We start from the raw sequence: 18,878 nt of genomic DNA on the forward strand, positions 1-18,878 counted from the left end.
TCAAAATTTTCATGGCTTCGCAAGAATATGAAGCAGTATTGGTAATTTGTCACGCAGGAATTTTAAACAACGGAGGCTAACTTCTCTTTTCTTCGCGATTTCGACCAACTGCGAATCTTCCAGAATTTCTTTTACACGTTGTCTAATGAACTATAGCGGCACATTGAGCTAGAGGACAATTCAAATTATGTTGTTGTCTTGTCAACATCGTTAGGACATACATACTGTAAGAACAAATAAACTTCGAGCAGAAACAATGTCGCCGCTATGGGCAACTGTCAAACAAAGACGAATTTAAATTTTCCGGTACTACCCCGTGCAATATAAATAAACGAACGCGATCGTAAGGTAACCAGTTTTTCAGTGTCAGTCAGAGCGATTTTAATAGCGACCAATACACAGTCTTTAGCGAATCAGTTAGTACCGAACGTCTTAGCGAACATTCTCTGTGTTTATCAAATATTTTAAAAATATATTTGACGGTTTCATTATCAAATAATCTCGTCATTTAAACCACACGACCAACCAACCTTCACAGAACTAATGCTTCTACCCTCTCACAAAAGTTCGAGACTCTAACTATTCTGTTTTCAAAGGTGTATAAATACTTTCCATCCGGCACCGTAAAGTATACGTTTAACACTAGAACTACCACACCATTCAAATTGACTGGTTTTACAATTTTATTTTAGAATTCCTACTTCATGTTACATTTTCTTCGGCAATGATGTAATGACTTTCGCAACGATAACTAAATGAATAATATAATGAATTTTATTTTGTTTTTTATATATTCAAACTGAAAATAATTTCCTATGAAGGCTACTTATACCAGTACCAGTAAAAATGACTGGTACTTGTCAAAGTGTAAAAGGGTGCTGCAATCTGTTTATCGAACCCCAATTAGCCCGTTTCCTCGTTTTGTACAACGTGCCACACGTTTTGAAAATTTGTACTGCGTATTATTCGATATGACGGTATCAGCTGTCAGGAAAATTCCGGATCGATCGCTAGATCGCTAGATGCTAACACTAGCAATTCCACGGCAGTGAAAATGACTGGTTCTGCAATTTTATAAATGTGTCAATCCTCGTTTAGGGATGATGATTCCAGATGGATTAATAATATCAAAAATCTACTACATAACATTGAATTCCTTCTGTAAGAAAGTAATAAATCAATAAATATGAAAATATTCTATTATTACGTATTTTTTAAAGACCAATCATCTTGGCTGGTTTTGGTAGGAATAGCTTCGTATTAACTATCGGTAATTCTAGTGTTAAGCAAGCGGAGTGAAAAAGTAAAAGATGCGCCCTTACGGTTAGGTGCGATTTCTCGTGTCTCTCCTGGCAGCGCGGCGCAATAAAGAGGAAATCGATATTCTGTCGGCGCGTATACCAGGGAATCCTATACACTTGTATGAGAGCGTATCTCTTCCGACCAGGCTGCCAGTCGTCGAGGCTTGAAAGTTTCGGCTACGCGTGGGAGGACACTCGAATTCGGCTTTCGCATCGAGAGTTTTCTATTAAATTTGCCGGAACAGCGTAATCCCCTGACAAAAAGCCCCTGCAACCCTCGTAGGGTCCTGCGAATAATTTCAAAGTCTGTTGTGCAGTTTATTACGAATATAATCGTTTTGTTCCGTGTACTGTTAAGGGACGATTGATTGGCCCATTAAATACACGTGTTTCTCACTGACACTGGAACGCAATTTTTCTGAATGACGAATGATAAATGAGTTCGGAATTGTTTCAATCCCAACATTCTCGTAATTCTATAATTCTAGCATTTAAAACGCTGTAAGTCGTACAGGAGTATTGGAATTTCTGAGATACGTACGCTGTTGTTCAAAAAGTATATGGACACTTGGTTTTTTATAATAAACGTAATCGAATTATGGGAACACAGGCAGAAAAACTCAAGGCGATTTTATATTTCGTTAGAACTGGCATATCATGCCATGGTAAAATATACTTTCAGAGGCTAATACGCAAGACAAGAATTGGCGTGCGAAAATGCCAAACATTAAGACGCAGTTTTATCATTTATAGTGTTCATTAGCTTCAGCTTATTTGCTTGTCAACGTACAGATAAAATAGAGAAGGTTTCTTTAAATTAACGATAGAAATAACCCGAGCAATTTTGACAATAAATATAATTAAAAATATGTTTACACAAATGGTGTATTTAATAGGATTTAAAATAAACAATTAATATTTCATATGACATATATCTGCTGATTTAAAAAGAAGATGACAAATATTGCTTCTAACCCGTGTTTGCTATTGATTCGCGTTTGCTAAATAATAATAAAAATATATTTTATTAATATCCATGCATCGTTAATATAAATCGAACAAAGTGTCCATATGATATAGTGTACATTTAACTTGCTTAGGTACATCAGTAGCTTCTTGCTAGACGCAAGGAGCCAAACAGAGTTTTAGAAAAGATATATTTTTTGAAGAAACAATATTAAGATTTATAAGTCGTGTATTTTCCGAAACTTCAAAGTAAAAAAGAGTTTGTAATGTATAAAATGTAGCATTCAAGTCCGAAATATTTAATTTAATATTATATTTCTGTAATAAGTTTAATTGTATTTAATATACGAGTAACATTTGATACATCGCGCTGCGTTTCGTCAACTGTTTTCCAGTATTCGTTGTCGATGTCCGCTACTCTCCGAAGGGAGAATCAGCGACAGGACAATGCACGTCAAAATACAAAAAGAACGAAACGATCGACATGTCAAAAATATAACCAACGATGCAAACAGACAAAGCCCTACAAACGTTAATTCCATTTTACAATTTCGTTGAAGGAGACATGAAAACATCTGAATTTTGCGCTTCTTTAGAATAATCCGTAGGTTCAGTTTATGCGACTAATTACTTACGATAAATCATAAATCTCAGTCTAAGTTGTTGAAACAGCATCGAACTTCTTAAATCATTTAAATAATTACGAATATACTGCGCATTTCCATTATGAGAAATTTAAAGATACAGAGCTGCACGGGATGTGCTATATGCAAATCAAATATTCCTATACTTTTAATCGTATTCGTGACAATATGAATTTGCATAGAAATCCGCGGTCTAATTATGAGTAATAATGTTATACGATTTTTTGTTTAATAATTTCTGGGAATATAACGAAGGAAAGTAACAGAAAGAATACAGACAATGTTGATTGAAACATTTATTTAAATATGATAGTATTTCGTTATTATTTAGAAATGGAAAGAAATAATGAAATTTGACTTTAATCATCGACCAAAGAGAAATTCTAAAGTTGATTAATAACAGAGAGCACAGAAGGATAACGACGAGAGAATACGATGAAGTTTGATAGACCTAAATTTTATTCGTTGTATCATCAGTTAAATGGCTAAATAAACGTTTAATGTAGCGTAATATTGTTTGCTGCGCGTATGAAATAGTACAGGAACAGTAAAATTGAAAAAAATACGAGATGCGGGACTAAACGAGTAATCAACGAAGCGAGTAGCGTGCGACGGATCGTCAGGTGTGGAAGGTCGTAAAACTCCGTGTTCAACAACCAACGAATCTCGATTGGACGACGCGACGGCGCTCTTACAAAAGCGTGTAAAACTGCCGTATATTTTCTTTGCTTCTATTCTAAAAAAGTCAACCAGCTTCGACGACCCAAACCGTTAAGATTTGCTGCCACAGATAAAATGCGTGTCGACTTTCTTCGTAAAGCTTCGACCGACTTGAATGAAGCTCAATAAAATTCAGTTGATCAAAAGTTAGAAGGTTATCTGTGAAAAATATCCTGCTAAATAAATTTACGTTAATGAAAAAGCTACATTTTTGTAAGTTTTATGAAGCAATTTGCGGTTTCTTTCTTGATGGTTTTGCAGAAATGCGTTATAGGCTGATGATATTTTTTGCGAATTATATATCATATTTTATATACCAAATTATAGATCTTTCTATAAATTGCACATTAGCAACTAATGGAAAATTCAATAATATTTTTATAGACATCGTTAGACTGCGGATGTTTATGCAAATTTGGGGAAAATGAGTTATGGACTGATGATACTTTTTACAAATTATATATCCGAAGGAAGTAATGGAAAATTGATTGGTATTTATTTTCTTACAGAGATTGTTAGACCGTGGACGTTTATGCAAGTTCCAATTTTCATAAACGCAATTATAGAAATGGAACTGAAATTTCAACTTTTAAATATTATGACAAGTACATTATTTTTTAAATATCTTTATATTTTCAATATATTTTCGCACGTTCAACTTTCACAAAAATGCATAACATCCGTAGTGTAATGATGGTAAATTCTTGTATCGTTTGTAGGACGTAGCAGAATATCAAACTCCATTCAAAGATATAAAAATTGCACTTTTACTATTTTCTAACAAAAATTTTGATCCTTGCTGTTACTCTTAATTAACCATTGCCTTTTATATTACATTTTTATTACACTTTAATTTGATTGCTCGCTTTTGTATTTCGAATAGTACATTCCAATTGAATTTTTTTTTTTTTTTTTTTATCAAAATAACTCATCGAACTATATGAAACATGCAAATGAATCATTATTACTATGCCATTAATATATCATAAAGTAATACAAATAAAATAATGTAACGTAGACTAAATAACGTATATGACACTAACTCGTTTTTGAGTAAAAACATTATTAATAATACTACATGAAGAGAAATCAAATCTGTGAGATCAATATATCATCCGTTATATTGCATAAACACCAGCGACGATAATGTATTTATATAATATTTATAGTAGCATATTTGATACACCTGTTAAATGCGGCATTACGACCATATGTTAATTGAGAATCAAGTAATTATTGCGACTTCCACGACGATGGCGTTAATATTCACTGCGATAAATTAACTTCGAACGATAATGTAACAGAAAGCAACATTCATTACGAAGGATAAATATTAGAAGAGCCATAAATGACGATCCATTTATGGATCGTTGGAAAGTTGTCGATTTTATACACGGGAAACAAATATTTACGATGTATGTCAATGGAAGTTACAGACTGCGTGTATATTGGCTCTAAGTTATTTGAAATTTCGAGGAAATACATATAATACACATGGTATAAGGCGAACTGTAATTCGCTGTTCAGCCAAAGGATAAATACGATTTGAAATATACAGATCGAAATGAATATTTGAATGGAGCTGCGTTCTGGAAACAGAATTAAGATTTTGCATATTTAATTCGATTCGCTCAATTGACACTTTCCATAACAGATTTTCCTAGTGATTATGGAAAACATTTATTTGTAATGACTCGTTCATGGCCAGCAGTTTCACGGGAATTTTCACGTTGAAGACCGCTTTTAAAAATTACCGTTTTCTTTCAGTAATTTCATTATCAATAACGTGAAAGGGAAAATTATATCTAATGAAAAAAAATAAAAAATTAAGGAGCTAAAATTGAAGTGATTCTGAGCGATGAGGCGAATCTGTAGACTCGAAGACTATTGACTGACGTTCCGATTCATTGTATTTCATGAGGCAGTCTCGTATTTCGTCATTAAAAATTCGCTAAAATGTACTTGTTGAGAGGAAACGTGGCTTTCAGAAACTTGTAATTCTGCAATTACAGCGGTGACACGAATTCGAAGAATTTTCTTTCAAATAACACGTTTTATGCTTCTTCTTGTTATTAATGCAAAGAAATACTAAAAGTCCCACTATTTTCATTATTTTTCATTGTAAATTCTAAAATAAGTTCAATTAGCTCAATAAGTAAAATTTATGCTCCGATACTAACGTTCAAATCCATTTCTAACAACACCTGGCTATCTTGCAACACCAATTTTATTATAACTAATAGGACAGTTGTATTTAATCACAAAGAACGGAAAATTAAAAACCAAAGATCGAAGTTGTGAGTGATGAGGTTGTAAACCTCGACAGATTTGTGTTCAACCCATAGACTCGAAAACTTTTGATTGATATCTTGTTTCATTGTATTTCATCGGGCAACTTCATATTTCATTATCGAAAGTTCACTAAAGCACACTTACTAACAGAGAACATGGCTTTACGCGGATCTCTGTTAGAGATGGTAATTCTGGTTTGCCAAGTCAATGGACATTGCACAATGTATGCTGTTTGTAAATTGATGTTTGGACTACATTTGGCGTGACGTTTGACTGCTTTAGTAACTTTCCTAAAGGTGATTTTCCTGAAACCTAATTCACTGATGTTCGCTGTTCTACCTTCTTATTGGTTTATTCTAAGCCTGATTAGTTCATAATGTTGTAAGTTCGCGTTTTAAAGATTTACTTTTCTACATGGAACACGACTGCTTCACTTTTTATCTTTCATGATTTATTTCTCCTGCAGGAGTAGAACGACTGTTTTTGAAAGAAATAAACGATCGTGTCTCTGACATCATAGTAGAATGAACATTAGGCTAGTATTAACTTTACTTTTTGCATATTTTTTCCAATTATTTAGTTTTTGTTATTCAGCTACTTCTTGACATATTTCAATTTCTTTCCAGAACGTAAATGTACCGCAAATTTACAGTTCATCGTTAGGTAGAGTATTGTTAAGTTCATTCACGATTTCTTAACACTAGAACTACCGGCATTTGAGACGTAGCTATCTCCTTCAAAGCCAGTCGAAATAACTGGTCTTTAAAAAATACGTCATAGTGGAATATTTTTATATTTATTGATCTATTATTGTCTTGCAAAAGGAACTCCATGTTCTGAGATCATAAGAACTATATAATAACAACTTTAATAGTAACAATAAGTACAATAATGAAGAATATTCAGTACCAAAACCTTTGGTAACAGGAATGTTAAAATAAATTTCCATTGGTAAATAGAAGAAGTATAATATAATAATATAATAATAAGAGTAATGTGGCGCTGTTTGGAGCAGAGGTATGGGGCTGGAACATGGAAGAAAGACTGGATAGAATACAAAGAAGATATGTGAAATGGATCTTAGGTTCAGATATGACAACACCAAATTATATATTGATAGAAGAAGGCAAGCTAACAGAAATCAAAGAAAAAGCATTAAAAAGAGCAGCGAGGTATGAAGGGAAAGCCTTAGAATCAAAAAAGGAACTAATGAAAGAGTGCATAAAGGAAAGAGAGAGAAACTGGGGCAATGGCCAAGAAGGGAAAAGAGCAAGAAAGAGAAAGAGGGGACTAGAAGAGGTGAGAAATGGAGAAACACAGATGGAAGCAAAAGAAGAGCAAGAAAGGATGACAGCAGACCAAATTATAGAAGAAAGAATACATTACAGAAAAGTGGCCAAAGAAGAGTTACCAATGTACTTAGAAGGGAGGATGAAGTGGAAGGACAGAAAAATATTAGCAAGATTCAGATGTGGAAACGAAACCAAAGCAAGGGAATACTGGAAAGAAGAGGGAGAAAAAAGATGCAGACTGTGTAAAAAGATAGAAGAAGACTTGAGACATGTAATAGAAGAATGTGAAATAACGGGTGGACTAAAGGACATAGAAAAACACTAAATAAGACTGGAGAAGGACTAACAGAACTAAAAGCAATAATAGAGAAGAGAAGGGCAATACAAGACGGGGAGGAACGACAAGAAGGAAGCACAGCAAGGAGGTAAAAGCCCAAAAGTTGCAGTAGTTTTTAGAGATAGAATAATTAAGGAAGTGCAATATAATAGAGCGGATAAGAGGGGAGGTAGATATATAAGAAAAGCCGAAAGGCACGGACTAAGCAATAATAAATAATAATAAGCGTAATAGAATAAATAAAATACAAATATAATTTAAATTATTAGGTACAAAATTTATCGTTCATCACATCAAGTCTAATTACTTTCATATGAAATCTATCTTATCAAAAAGAAACTTATTAATCCCATCGCTATAAAAATGAACAGTTGGGGATGAAAGAAAGTTTGAAGAATAAACGGTGGAAAAAGACAGAAAAATTGAAGAAAACCGGAACTGTATTTGACAAAGAACAATTAAATTACGAATTTATTTTCAGAATAGATGACCCATTTCAAAATGAATAATTTTTACATTGACGAAAATGGACGAGTTTCTGAATACAGTGAGAAACAAGGAAAAATTCGAAGAATAAGACCACAGTTTTAAAAAAACAGGATTATATTTGACATGAACGATTGAATTATGAGTAGATATTACTACTCATCTGCAGAATGGATCACTGTCATCAACATTGAATAAAAACGTTCACTATAAAATTACACAGTATAATTTGTAAACTTTCACTTGCCACTATATATCCTGCGTCGAAAAATTCCATAATTTATTTTTACATTCTTTAAATATTCTTCGAAATGCTACGTTAGAAACGTCATTCTTAAATTTTCCTTAGAATTTACTATTGCTTGCGTCATCCTGTTACGATAAATGAACTTGTGCAAGTAAGTCGTTGTTTCTCGATAATTGAAAAAGTAGTAAAAGACGTACGAACTTATTAATGTTCGCCAATAGTTTGCACATTGTTGCACGCGTATGTACATTTTATTATACGCTAACACAGTGAACGCAAATGGCGATCAAATATGTACGATCTGTTTGAAATAATTGCTGGTAATTCGTGGATCCAAAGGCTAATGTATACTCGTTGGAAACCACGGCACCTATCGGCCGTATCAGCGTGAGCGCAAGGATACATGCAACCGGTAGAATCGAGTGCAAAGCGAACAAGGAAGCTTCGAAACAAGTGAGCAAGCAAAGACCGCTTGCTGCAGCAACATTTGCTCTACCCTCTAAACAGTGTAACGCGCTTATAGGATTTAACGCAAAGTGCATGACCGACGACGCGCCATAGCGATCCTATTAACGTAAGATCAGTAGTCGAGGGCACAGTTACATACTGCGGATGCTAACGCAGCTAAGTTGGCTGAAAGTTGAAAAGAATTAGTAGCACGTTGCCACAATATTCCCTTATAGACGATACGTTAAGAGGTCTTTCACCTTTGCAACCTGAAAATGAGCAACGTTCTTCTAACATTTTTGTATGGAATTTTTTTTGTTTAAAAGCAGGTGATTTTTATGTTTTTTTTTTTAGACTATTTTGGGATGTAAATAGTCTTGAAGTAGAAACGTAATTTTTAATCTCAGTTCTTCTCATTGTTTATCGTATATGGTACAAGTTTTGAGATCATCTTCGACAATGTAACCATCGTTGGCGTATAGTATAGCATCTGTCATAGTCAAAATATAAAAGTTAAGGAATTTTCTTAAAGTTAGATGGTCTACGCTGGGATTGAACCTGTTTTTGAAAGAAGACCATGAGAAATTGGAAAGTTGCAGTGGTTGGAAGAAAAATTTACTTTTTGCACGCAGATAAATCGAGTTTACGTTCTTTGGAAAAGTATTATAAATGAGTAATCGAATAAAAAATTGCGGTTCAATCCCGGCAGAAATTTGAAGCGAAGTGAACAACCTTTGTCTGAAATTGATTAATCGACTAGTTTTTTTCGGCTATTGCGAGCGCCAATTCTAGAAAGTATTAAACGTGGCGGCTTGCAAAGTTACTAAACAATAAGAACAATTGAAATAAAAAAAAAGACATTTGCATATCAAGACTGTATTTACATCTGAAAAATGTCTATTGTCCTTATATAGAATTAACCCCATAGGAATAATCCCAAAAAAATCTAATCAAAATTCTTCTTGTTGTTGTTACACGAAAATCTCTTTTAAGAATTTGTGATATGGATCGATTAAAAAATTGTTTATATTTTTATGAACATAAAGATGTCTCAGCTAAAGGAGGACACTTGGCATGACCTTCGTTTTTAACGACACGAAGAATATTTATGGCATAGTTTGAGTAATCTCAAAAGAGGAACACCGTGGAAGACGACAAATTCTTTTTAGTCTTTTCAGGGTCATCGGTATTTTTTATCTAGAAAGCTTGTTTTTCTTCTATTAAATCTTGTAGCGGATGAAACAATACATGCGAATATGCCTGAAATTAGAATGGTAACGTGAGATTACCGTTTATGACAAAAACGCTTAAAGTGATACGGAACTTCGTGGCTCACTAGAGTCGATGAATCAATAGAAATACTCGCGGAAGTTGAAGTATTCGTCGAGTATTTCCACGAAACAAATGATTGAAAGCAGGACAGTATTCGTGAGTGTTCGTCGTTGATCCGTAGAAAACAGCACGCAGTCATGTGCTTTCACTGAACGCAAACGAACGGCGAAATTTCTTTGAGAGAGGCTTCGATATTGCTCCGAATGCACGGAAATGTTCACGATCGGTCGCCACTGTGCGTCATTCGTTCGCGTTTTGCGTCTCTACCGGGGCAAATTTACGTTAGCGAATGTCAGTGACCCGACCGTAAACGTTTCGCGCAAGCACGTAGATAACCGACTTAAGAGAGCAGCCAAGAAATCAATCCGTTTTACCACATCTTCCTAAAATGTTACAACTTTGTCGATTTCACATCTGAATTCGACGAGATGACAAGCAAATATCTCTTTCAAAATACACGTACGTACATACACGTACGAAACAAATTTTTGAATGGAGCCACATTGAACAACTCCACGCATTGAAATGCCACGTTAGAAACGTCATCCTTAAATTTACCTCAGAATTTACTGTTGCTTGTGTCATCCTGTTATGATAAATGAACCTATGAGATCATCGTTTCTTCAAAACTAAGTCACTGTTTCTCGAGAATTGAACGTTAGTCGTGTGCTTGTGTAATAAAGTCGAGAAACTGACAAAAAGTGGAGTTAATCGTTTGTAGCTTCTAAGAGGATCGATCAATACGAAGGGTGAATATTTAAAGATACAGTTTAATAGAGTCTTAGATGTGCACAGCTACAAATTAGGTGTAAAGAAATCTTCAAATGGAAATTCAGGATTATGTGTAGATCGAATATCTCATATTATAAATCCATAGAAACATGTGGGAACATATATCAGGTTGTCCGGAATGTGTCTTTCTTTCGCAAACGTGTTTTTCACAACAGTGCACCTTCATACAAACGTGAAACCAAGTCTGTGAAAAGTCACGGTGTTTATCTCGACAAAACAAAATAGATCGTACGTAATTCGACGAAATAATATAAAACAAAAAACGTTGTGCGTCTATTATTTCCTTATAAAGCGAAAGAAACTTTTCGGACAAACAAATATAAAAGATTATAAGTCTGATAACTTTCCATTCTAAAAATTACTTCAAAATCGCGTCTATGAATGAAGATAAACTCGTGGGAACAGTCTTTCGCTGCTGTTCTTTGTCTCATCTCAAATATTAACACGTTATCGACGAGAGACGAGACTCGACATTTTACATTTTCTACACGTCGACAATATGAATCTTTTTGGTTTCATTCGATCTTCAAAAACTTTCGGCAACTGGAGTAAAATTTATTCTACGGTATACCGTCACCATTATGCCGGAGGAGTAATGACACGATTAGCAAACGATAAACTCTGAAACCTTTGTGAGTAGCCATGTTGCAACCACCGCCCACTTTGAGGTTTGTGGGAGTAATGTTCATCACAAGAAGGGTCGCGGAGCGTCAGGCCTTAGATACATGGTTAACGGGTTAATTGTCATCCCGACAAGACCTCAGATTTATGATACGACTATAGCTAAGGAGGTTGGAGCCCTCCAAGCGCGAGTGCTTACCGAATCTGCAGTATCTCGTCTGTAGCAAGCTGCAATTACGAAGATAATGCTCCCTTCGTTGATATCTGTAGAAAACGACGAGTTTTACCCGCCAATATCATAAAGCTGGGCTTTCAAATATCCTAGAAACACCAGAGGATTGAGTTAATCTGGGTTAATCTGACTGACCAGGCGCAGTGCGCCTGCCATAAACCACATTCGACATACCGATATCGCGCAACAGAATTTTCGTCGATATCAGAGAACCAATCAACAACTACAATAAATTTCGGATGTAGCCATAACGCGTCTATATGTATGTCGAAGATTGTAGCAATCAGTGGTGTGCCGAATTTTGTAACCTACACATCATCCAAGAGCAAAGTAAAAGATAATTAAGCCGCAATTAAGTGAGCAACCGAGGCGACAAAATCCATTTCAACGTGAATTGTTATTAATCCATTAAAGGTCAACATTGCGTTAACGCAGCATTTCATTTGCTAGTTTTTTTTTTTTTTTAATCAACTTACACAGTCGAATTCTATTTTCCAAAGATTCGTTTGATATTTCTTTTCGTGGTTATTTCTTCCATGTAGGTTTTACGATTTTATGAAATATAAAGAAACTGATGTGTTTATGGTATTACGATAAAAGGTTGGTGCTCGGGTTAGGTGAGTTAAAAATGTTCGAAATTAAAGTGATGATTATTTGAATAAAAGAAAGCAGCGAATGATTTTGGAAGGAGTTTGAAAAATAAAATATTAAACATTTAATAATTCTATTGAAGAAGAATGGTGGGAAAAGAACTTCTATCGTTTCTATATTTTAATAGAGTATTATCACATCATTGCCAAACTATTTAAAACGTTTGATTTGTGCGAAATTTCAATTTAACGAACGCTGAAAACTATTTTGGATGCTACCTAAGACGATTCATGCCGAAATTCGTGTCGCGAAATTCTTTCTAAGTACTTTAAGTACTAGCAAAGATGCTTTAGGATATTCCAAGCTAATTTAAGCGGTTTAAGAGCAGTCGGTTGTAACGTACCAAATAAAACTTTGATTTTCTTTCTTTATTCGACATTAGCCGAGATGTAACTCGATAACGTCGAGCATCAAGAAAATGCTTTGCACTGACTTTGCTTTTGAAAAGTAGTCACTGAAAAGAAACGTAACCACTTTTTTTAGACGGTGCAAAGAAGACTTAATTGTCACGATCATATGGTTTTCTTTCAAAAGCGATTACACTTAAGCTGACTTACAAAAGTATTCGAATATTTCTAATGGAAAACATTTATCGTAATTATGTTATCTAACAACCATCGCTCCTTCCAAGTTATGAAACGGTTTAAAGCCAAGTAAAACAACAGATTGATGTTGTTTGTTCACGATTGGATCGCTACTAGTTTGCTTTTATGGCCACAGAGTTACGAGATGCGCTATTGAGTAATCCCTGCTGCAATTTTCTCAGATAAAATTCATTGCCAGTTCTTAGGATACGGACTATGGCACAGCTGAAAGATCGATTCCCTGGACAAAATACGTACGTTTATAGTTCACTATCCAAACTCCAATTCAAAAACCTTATAAACATTTAAAAGTTAGGTCTTTATATTCTTCCAATTGTCCAAAGCTTCTTACTCATCGTTGCACTCACGAACCCGAAGGTTTTCCATCGAATGAACGATTACTAAGAATTTGGGTAAACACAATATTTGGAGAAATCTGAGTAGATAAAAGGAAAGCATCAGATTGAAATTCCATCACAAAACGATCAATAAAATTTAACGTCGTAATAAAACCTTCGAATTCCAGTTCTAACTACATAAAATTGGTAGAATTGGAATATGAAGGATATTTCAGCAACGAGCTGCAAGGTTTGCGGAAACGTAACGTTGCTTTTGTATCGAAATTATAATGGCGAAAGTTCTCAGAATCACATGTATTGCATAATTATTTCGCAACTAGTCGTAGCGGCTTGTTGTATTCGATGCTGAATTTATTTATGTTAGACCCTTTTGCCAAAAAGTTTCTCGATTGTTACCTTTGATCCTGTTTATCCTATATTTATGCGTCATTAAAAACCGCTGTCGAGAATGAACAGAGAGAAATTGCATAAAAAGTTGCGTGCTCTTAACAGTTGAATTTCAATCTTATTTACTAAATAAAACAGTTCTCGATGGATTACTATTAATTACTCATACAAATGTTTCTTAATTAACCATGATTTAATTATAATTTCATATGTACATATTTGTTAAAAATGCAGAGAGAACATTGAATAGAGGAAAATTGCATAAAAAGTTATATCTTCTTAACAGCTTAATTTCATTTATCGAATAAAACAGTGCTCGTTGGATTATTATCAATTAACCGTACAATTGTTCATGAATTAACCGTGAATCAATTGTAATTTTCAACCTACATTTTCTGAATACGAACGAAGAAAAATTGCATAAAAGGTTACATCCTCTTAACAGTTAAATTCCATTTATTGAATGAAACAGTTCTCGTTAGATTACTATGGATCGGTCGTATAATTATTTATTGATTTATCGTAATTTAACGGTGATTATAAATGTACACATTTGTTGAAAAAGAAAACGGATAAAGAGAAGTTGCACGAAAATGTTATATCTCCTTAATACCTTAATTCCGTTTATCGAACAAAACAGTTTTCCTTCGATCATTACCAATGTATCGTATAATTAATCGTGTTTATTAATCAGCCGGGTAAACGAAGCAAGCTTTTACTAATTATCGATTATTAATCAGATGCAACGAAATAATTCGAATGAGAAGAATTTCACAGCATGATAGGATTGATTGCTGTAGGTTTATTGCAGTTGCGTGTCAGAGACGTTGCAAATATCGGTTCGTTTTGTGACCCGGTCACGTTGACACGAGCCACTCAACAAGTCAGCGACTTGCCGTTGCCAAGTTAAAGCCGCGACTGAACTATATGTACTTTCCCCTAAGGGCCTTTTAAAGGGGATCTTCGCGTCGTGCCACTGAGAAGTTGTTCCGCAGACAGGCTTCTTTGAAGTAGCATGTGCCATGTTTATCGATTATCGACATGGAGTCCTATATTTTGTTGGAACGATCGAGCTCAGATCCAGGGCGAGATAGATCGTATTCGAACAACGAGACACTGGCCACTCCTGTGTCTGTTAAATATAAAAGTTATTTGAGAGAGAAATTGATAAAATGTCAGTAGTAGCTTGTAAGTATGAAACAAAATGAGAACAACGTGTTTGAAACACGTGCTATTCAAAATTTTGTTAATTTGATAAATTATTTGGATTTAGATACTAAGAACAGAGTTTCAAATGCTCTTTCAACGGGGAATAGTTATTACTATAGCTATTAGGGCTGCTAATTTTCCTATTGTTTATATTTAATTTGTTTCGTATGCTTCGATAGTTTAAAACGATTAAAATCAAGCTGCAATAATAATTAGTTAATATGAGATAACAAAAAAATATAGTAGAAAAATAATTGTATATTTAGTTGAAAATTAGAAAAAGTGGAATTTATGTGTACTCAATATTTATTACAATCGATTGCAATCAATAATAAAATTGAAACTTGTAAATTAACAAAGAGAAACTAATTTTCGCTAGCAATTACATTGTAATTACATTCTGACAAATGAAAAGCAAAATAGTGCCAGGAAATTGGACTGTCACAAAGTCTTATATATAGAACATGATTTGCAGGCGCGCGCAATGTGATGAGTTTACTTATCAATTAATTATAATTAAATGATTATAATTAAACGATTAAGTGATTCATAGTTCAGCGATAAATTACAATTCAATAAATAATCATTAGAGCTAACACGGATCATCTATCGCCGACTTTGATGTTCCTTGCTTACTTTTATGTTTAAATAAAGCGGAACGAATTTCTTATCTTACAACAAGATTTTCGATCATAATAAGAGCTAGAATTGTTTATATAAGTAAAATGTATAAAAGAAGTAATAATAATATATTTATATTATTATCTCTATATATAATATAATTCGTAGCTTACAAATATTTTGTTTCAAAGAATTATATTTTACCGATATTGTTTATATTAAGGTTTCTTAACAAATAATCAATTCTGAAATCCAATTATTTATGTAAAATTTGTACTCAATCTCCAAATAATATCTGGTGGCATTTATACTACGTACAAAGTAATTGGATGTATTGCGCAGGAGTTGCACTTTTTTGCCTAGAACTAAGTATTTCCCATGAAACCTTCACTTTTTATGCAGATGTAAACACATTTCATTTTCGTTTAACATGCAAATCTTCCATCTGCTCGTTTCGTCTTCCTAGGAACACATTATCATTGCATTGAGCACGATAACGAACTAATATAGAGTATGCAAATTTTTTGAAGTTCTTTAAAATTACAGTACTTTCAAAAATACGAGAACATACGATAATTGCAACCCAGTTCCTTTTGATCACTGTGGTACACGTTACATACACATATTCAGGACCACATGCATGTAACATATAACGTCATATGAGAACGTTGCAAATTTAGATATTTATATATATACACACACATTTATGTCCACATGTATATAACCGCAATGCAGTACCAAGTGATACAAATGCAGCAGAAAATTGAAAAGTAGTATTAGTGAAATAATACTGTGCTTGTGATAATAAAATGTGTTATCAAAAAAATATTTGTTGTCATTTCACGTGAGTAATATGTACGTATATGTATTACAGCGTGTCCAATTTAAACACATGCAAGTATTATTTATCTAACTATTGACAACACGGAAAAATATTTTATAAAAACGTTGTTTGATCTCGTGAGGGAAATTTAATGAAATATTTACTGTTTTTTACAATACTTGTTTACAGATATTTTAACATTGACGTACCTTTTTTTAAATCGAACTATACGTTTCTGTTATTGCTACTGTACTTCACTTTCCTGGACAAATTCAATAACGTGTATACCGAATATATTTGAACAGTAATTTGTCGGATATTTTTGTAAAAAGAATGGTTGGGAGATGTAAAGTTTGTTTATTGTTTTCTTCCTCATAAAGTGGGATAGGAAATAACTGAAATGAATCAGATCGATATGCTCGATGACACATACGTGATACATAGGCGAGTAATCTTTTCCACTCGTGTTCTTCATCTTTGCACAACACTAAAATTCCTATAAAGTTCATATTTCATACGCAAAAATATTATGATTGATATGATTTATGACTTTAAATACATGTATATGAAGATTTTTATTTTAGTATCACCTTATGGCTAAACTGTGATATTTTAATATAAAACAGCTAAGTAAAAAAACACTAATTGAATTATGAGTAAAGAATATTTTAACGTCTTCAATATTTTAATATTATCGCCAACAACATTTTTCAAATCACGAAGAGGATGGAAAATACATGTTTGGCTCAAGAACCAAATAAAAGGACAATTTAACACTAGAACTACCATGCCAGTCAAATTAACTGGTTTTGCAATTTTATTTTAAAATTCCTGCTTATAAAATTCCTACTATAAAATGAGTTTTATTTTGTTTTTTATATATTTAAACTGAAAATAATTTTGTACCAAGGCCACTTACACCAATACTAGTCAAAATGACTGATACTTGTCAAAGTGTGAAAGGGTGCTGCAATCTGTTCATCGGACTCCAATTAATCAGTTTCCTCGTTTTATACAACTTCCCACACGTTTTGAAAATTTTTACTGCGTATCATTCGATATGATGATATCAGTTATCAGGAAAATTCCGGATCGATCGCTAGATTGCTAGATGCTAATACTAGCAATTTCACAGCAGTCAAAATGACTGGTTCTACAATTTTATAAATGTATCAATCCTCATTTAGGGATGATGATTCCAGATGGATTAATAATACCAAAAATGTACTACATAACATTGAATTCCTTCTGTAAGAAAGTAATAAATCAATAAATATGAAAATATTCTATTATTACGTATTTTTTAAAGACCAATCATCTTGACTGGTTTTGGTAGGAATAGCTTCCTGTTAACTATCGGTATTTCTAGTGTTAATATAATGGTAATACAAGATCATTAATTGATTATGTACCAAATTTTTGAAAATGGAAAATATTCTATCACGTTCTTCCCCTTTTATTTTCACATATAAAATGTTAAGAAAGAAAAGGTGTACATATACGTAACATAATTACATGTGATATGTGCATAATTCGTACATAAATTAAATAGAGCACATAAGATAAACGTAAATGATTTTGTATCGCTTGAGCTCGAAGAAAATTTATTCCTCACTAATGCAATCGATTTCGTATTGCTTGCGTTGTTATCACCGATACTCGTCAAATGTTCATTAATGTCAAAACGTAACAATAGCTATTGAAACTCTGCTCCATCAGCTTCTGAACATTTACTCGCTCTGACTTCAATAGACTGTAACTGTAACACCGAAGTAAACATCCGTACGCAGATTACATCAGAGATATTGACTTCGATTTAACAATCTATTGAAGCGATGATTCGTGAATACTTGAAACTTGACAGGGGAATTTTGAGAAACGGCTTATGATAAGATCGTTCTATTCCTTTTCACATGTTCTACACGAGTGCTGTTCACGAGCCAAACTTTTAATGTGATTTATTCCCCCTTCATGTCTTGTCACCATAAGGAAAGGAGTTCAGAATAAGATTAATAAATTTAATATAACTTTCCTCTATTTTAAACTCAATCTCGAACGGATGATAGACAGGAGCGTAAGAGACCAGTTTCACTTGCGAGTAAAACTCGAGACGTTGTCTTGCACGACGTTGGAATACAAGATGTAAAATAAGAAATGATGTTACATTAAAAAGAAGAGAAGAAAAATGAAAGGATTCGAAATTTACTTGGTCTGAAAATATTTCATATACCATGAAACACGAAGCATAGAAACGTTTCAGCAATTTTTTCAATATTTCGTCCTGTTTAAGAAATGTTCCTTTGCAGCGATTGAATATTACTATTATAAAACGTATGTGTGTGTCTGCGTGTGAAAACTCTTAAATCGCAGTCATTCACGTAATTCTTTAAATAACGGTAGTCTCTGAAGCGTGTGACAAATTTGGAAATATTATTTAAAATTGCAACTTTTCTCATGACATACACCTCTTTATGAAAATATTAAATCTTAAATATAAATATCTAACGAAATATAATTTCAATGCTAATTATAATT

General features: G+C 33.5%; 1 protein-coding gene across 10 annotated transcripts in view; it reads left to right on the top strand.

Moving 5' to 3' along the window:
• Positions 1–18,878, top strand: part of nAChRalpha4 (nicotinic acetylcholine receptor alpha4) — a 369,922-nt gene that overhangs the window by 210,378 nt on the left and 140,666 nt on the right. The gene's annotated exons all lie outside the window — the stretch shown is intronic.

Source organism: Bombus flavifrons, chromosome 4 (assembly GCF_040668555.2).
Source record: "Bombus flavifrons isolate JBK064 chromosome 4, iyBomFlav1_principal, whole genome shotgun sequence".
Lineage (NCBI taxonomy): Eukaryota > Metazoa > Arthropoda > Insecta > Hymenoptera > Apidae > Bombus > Bombus flavifrons.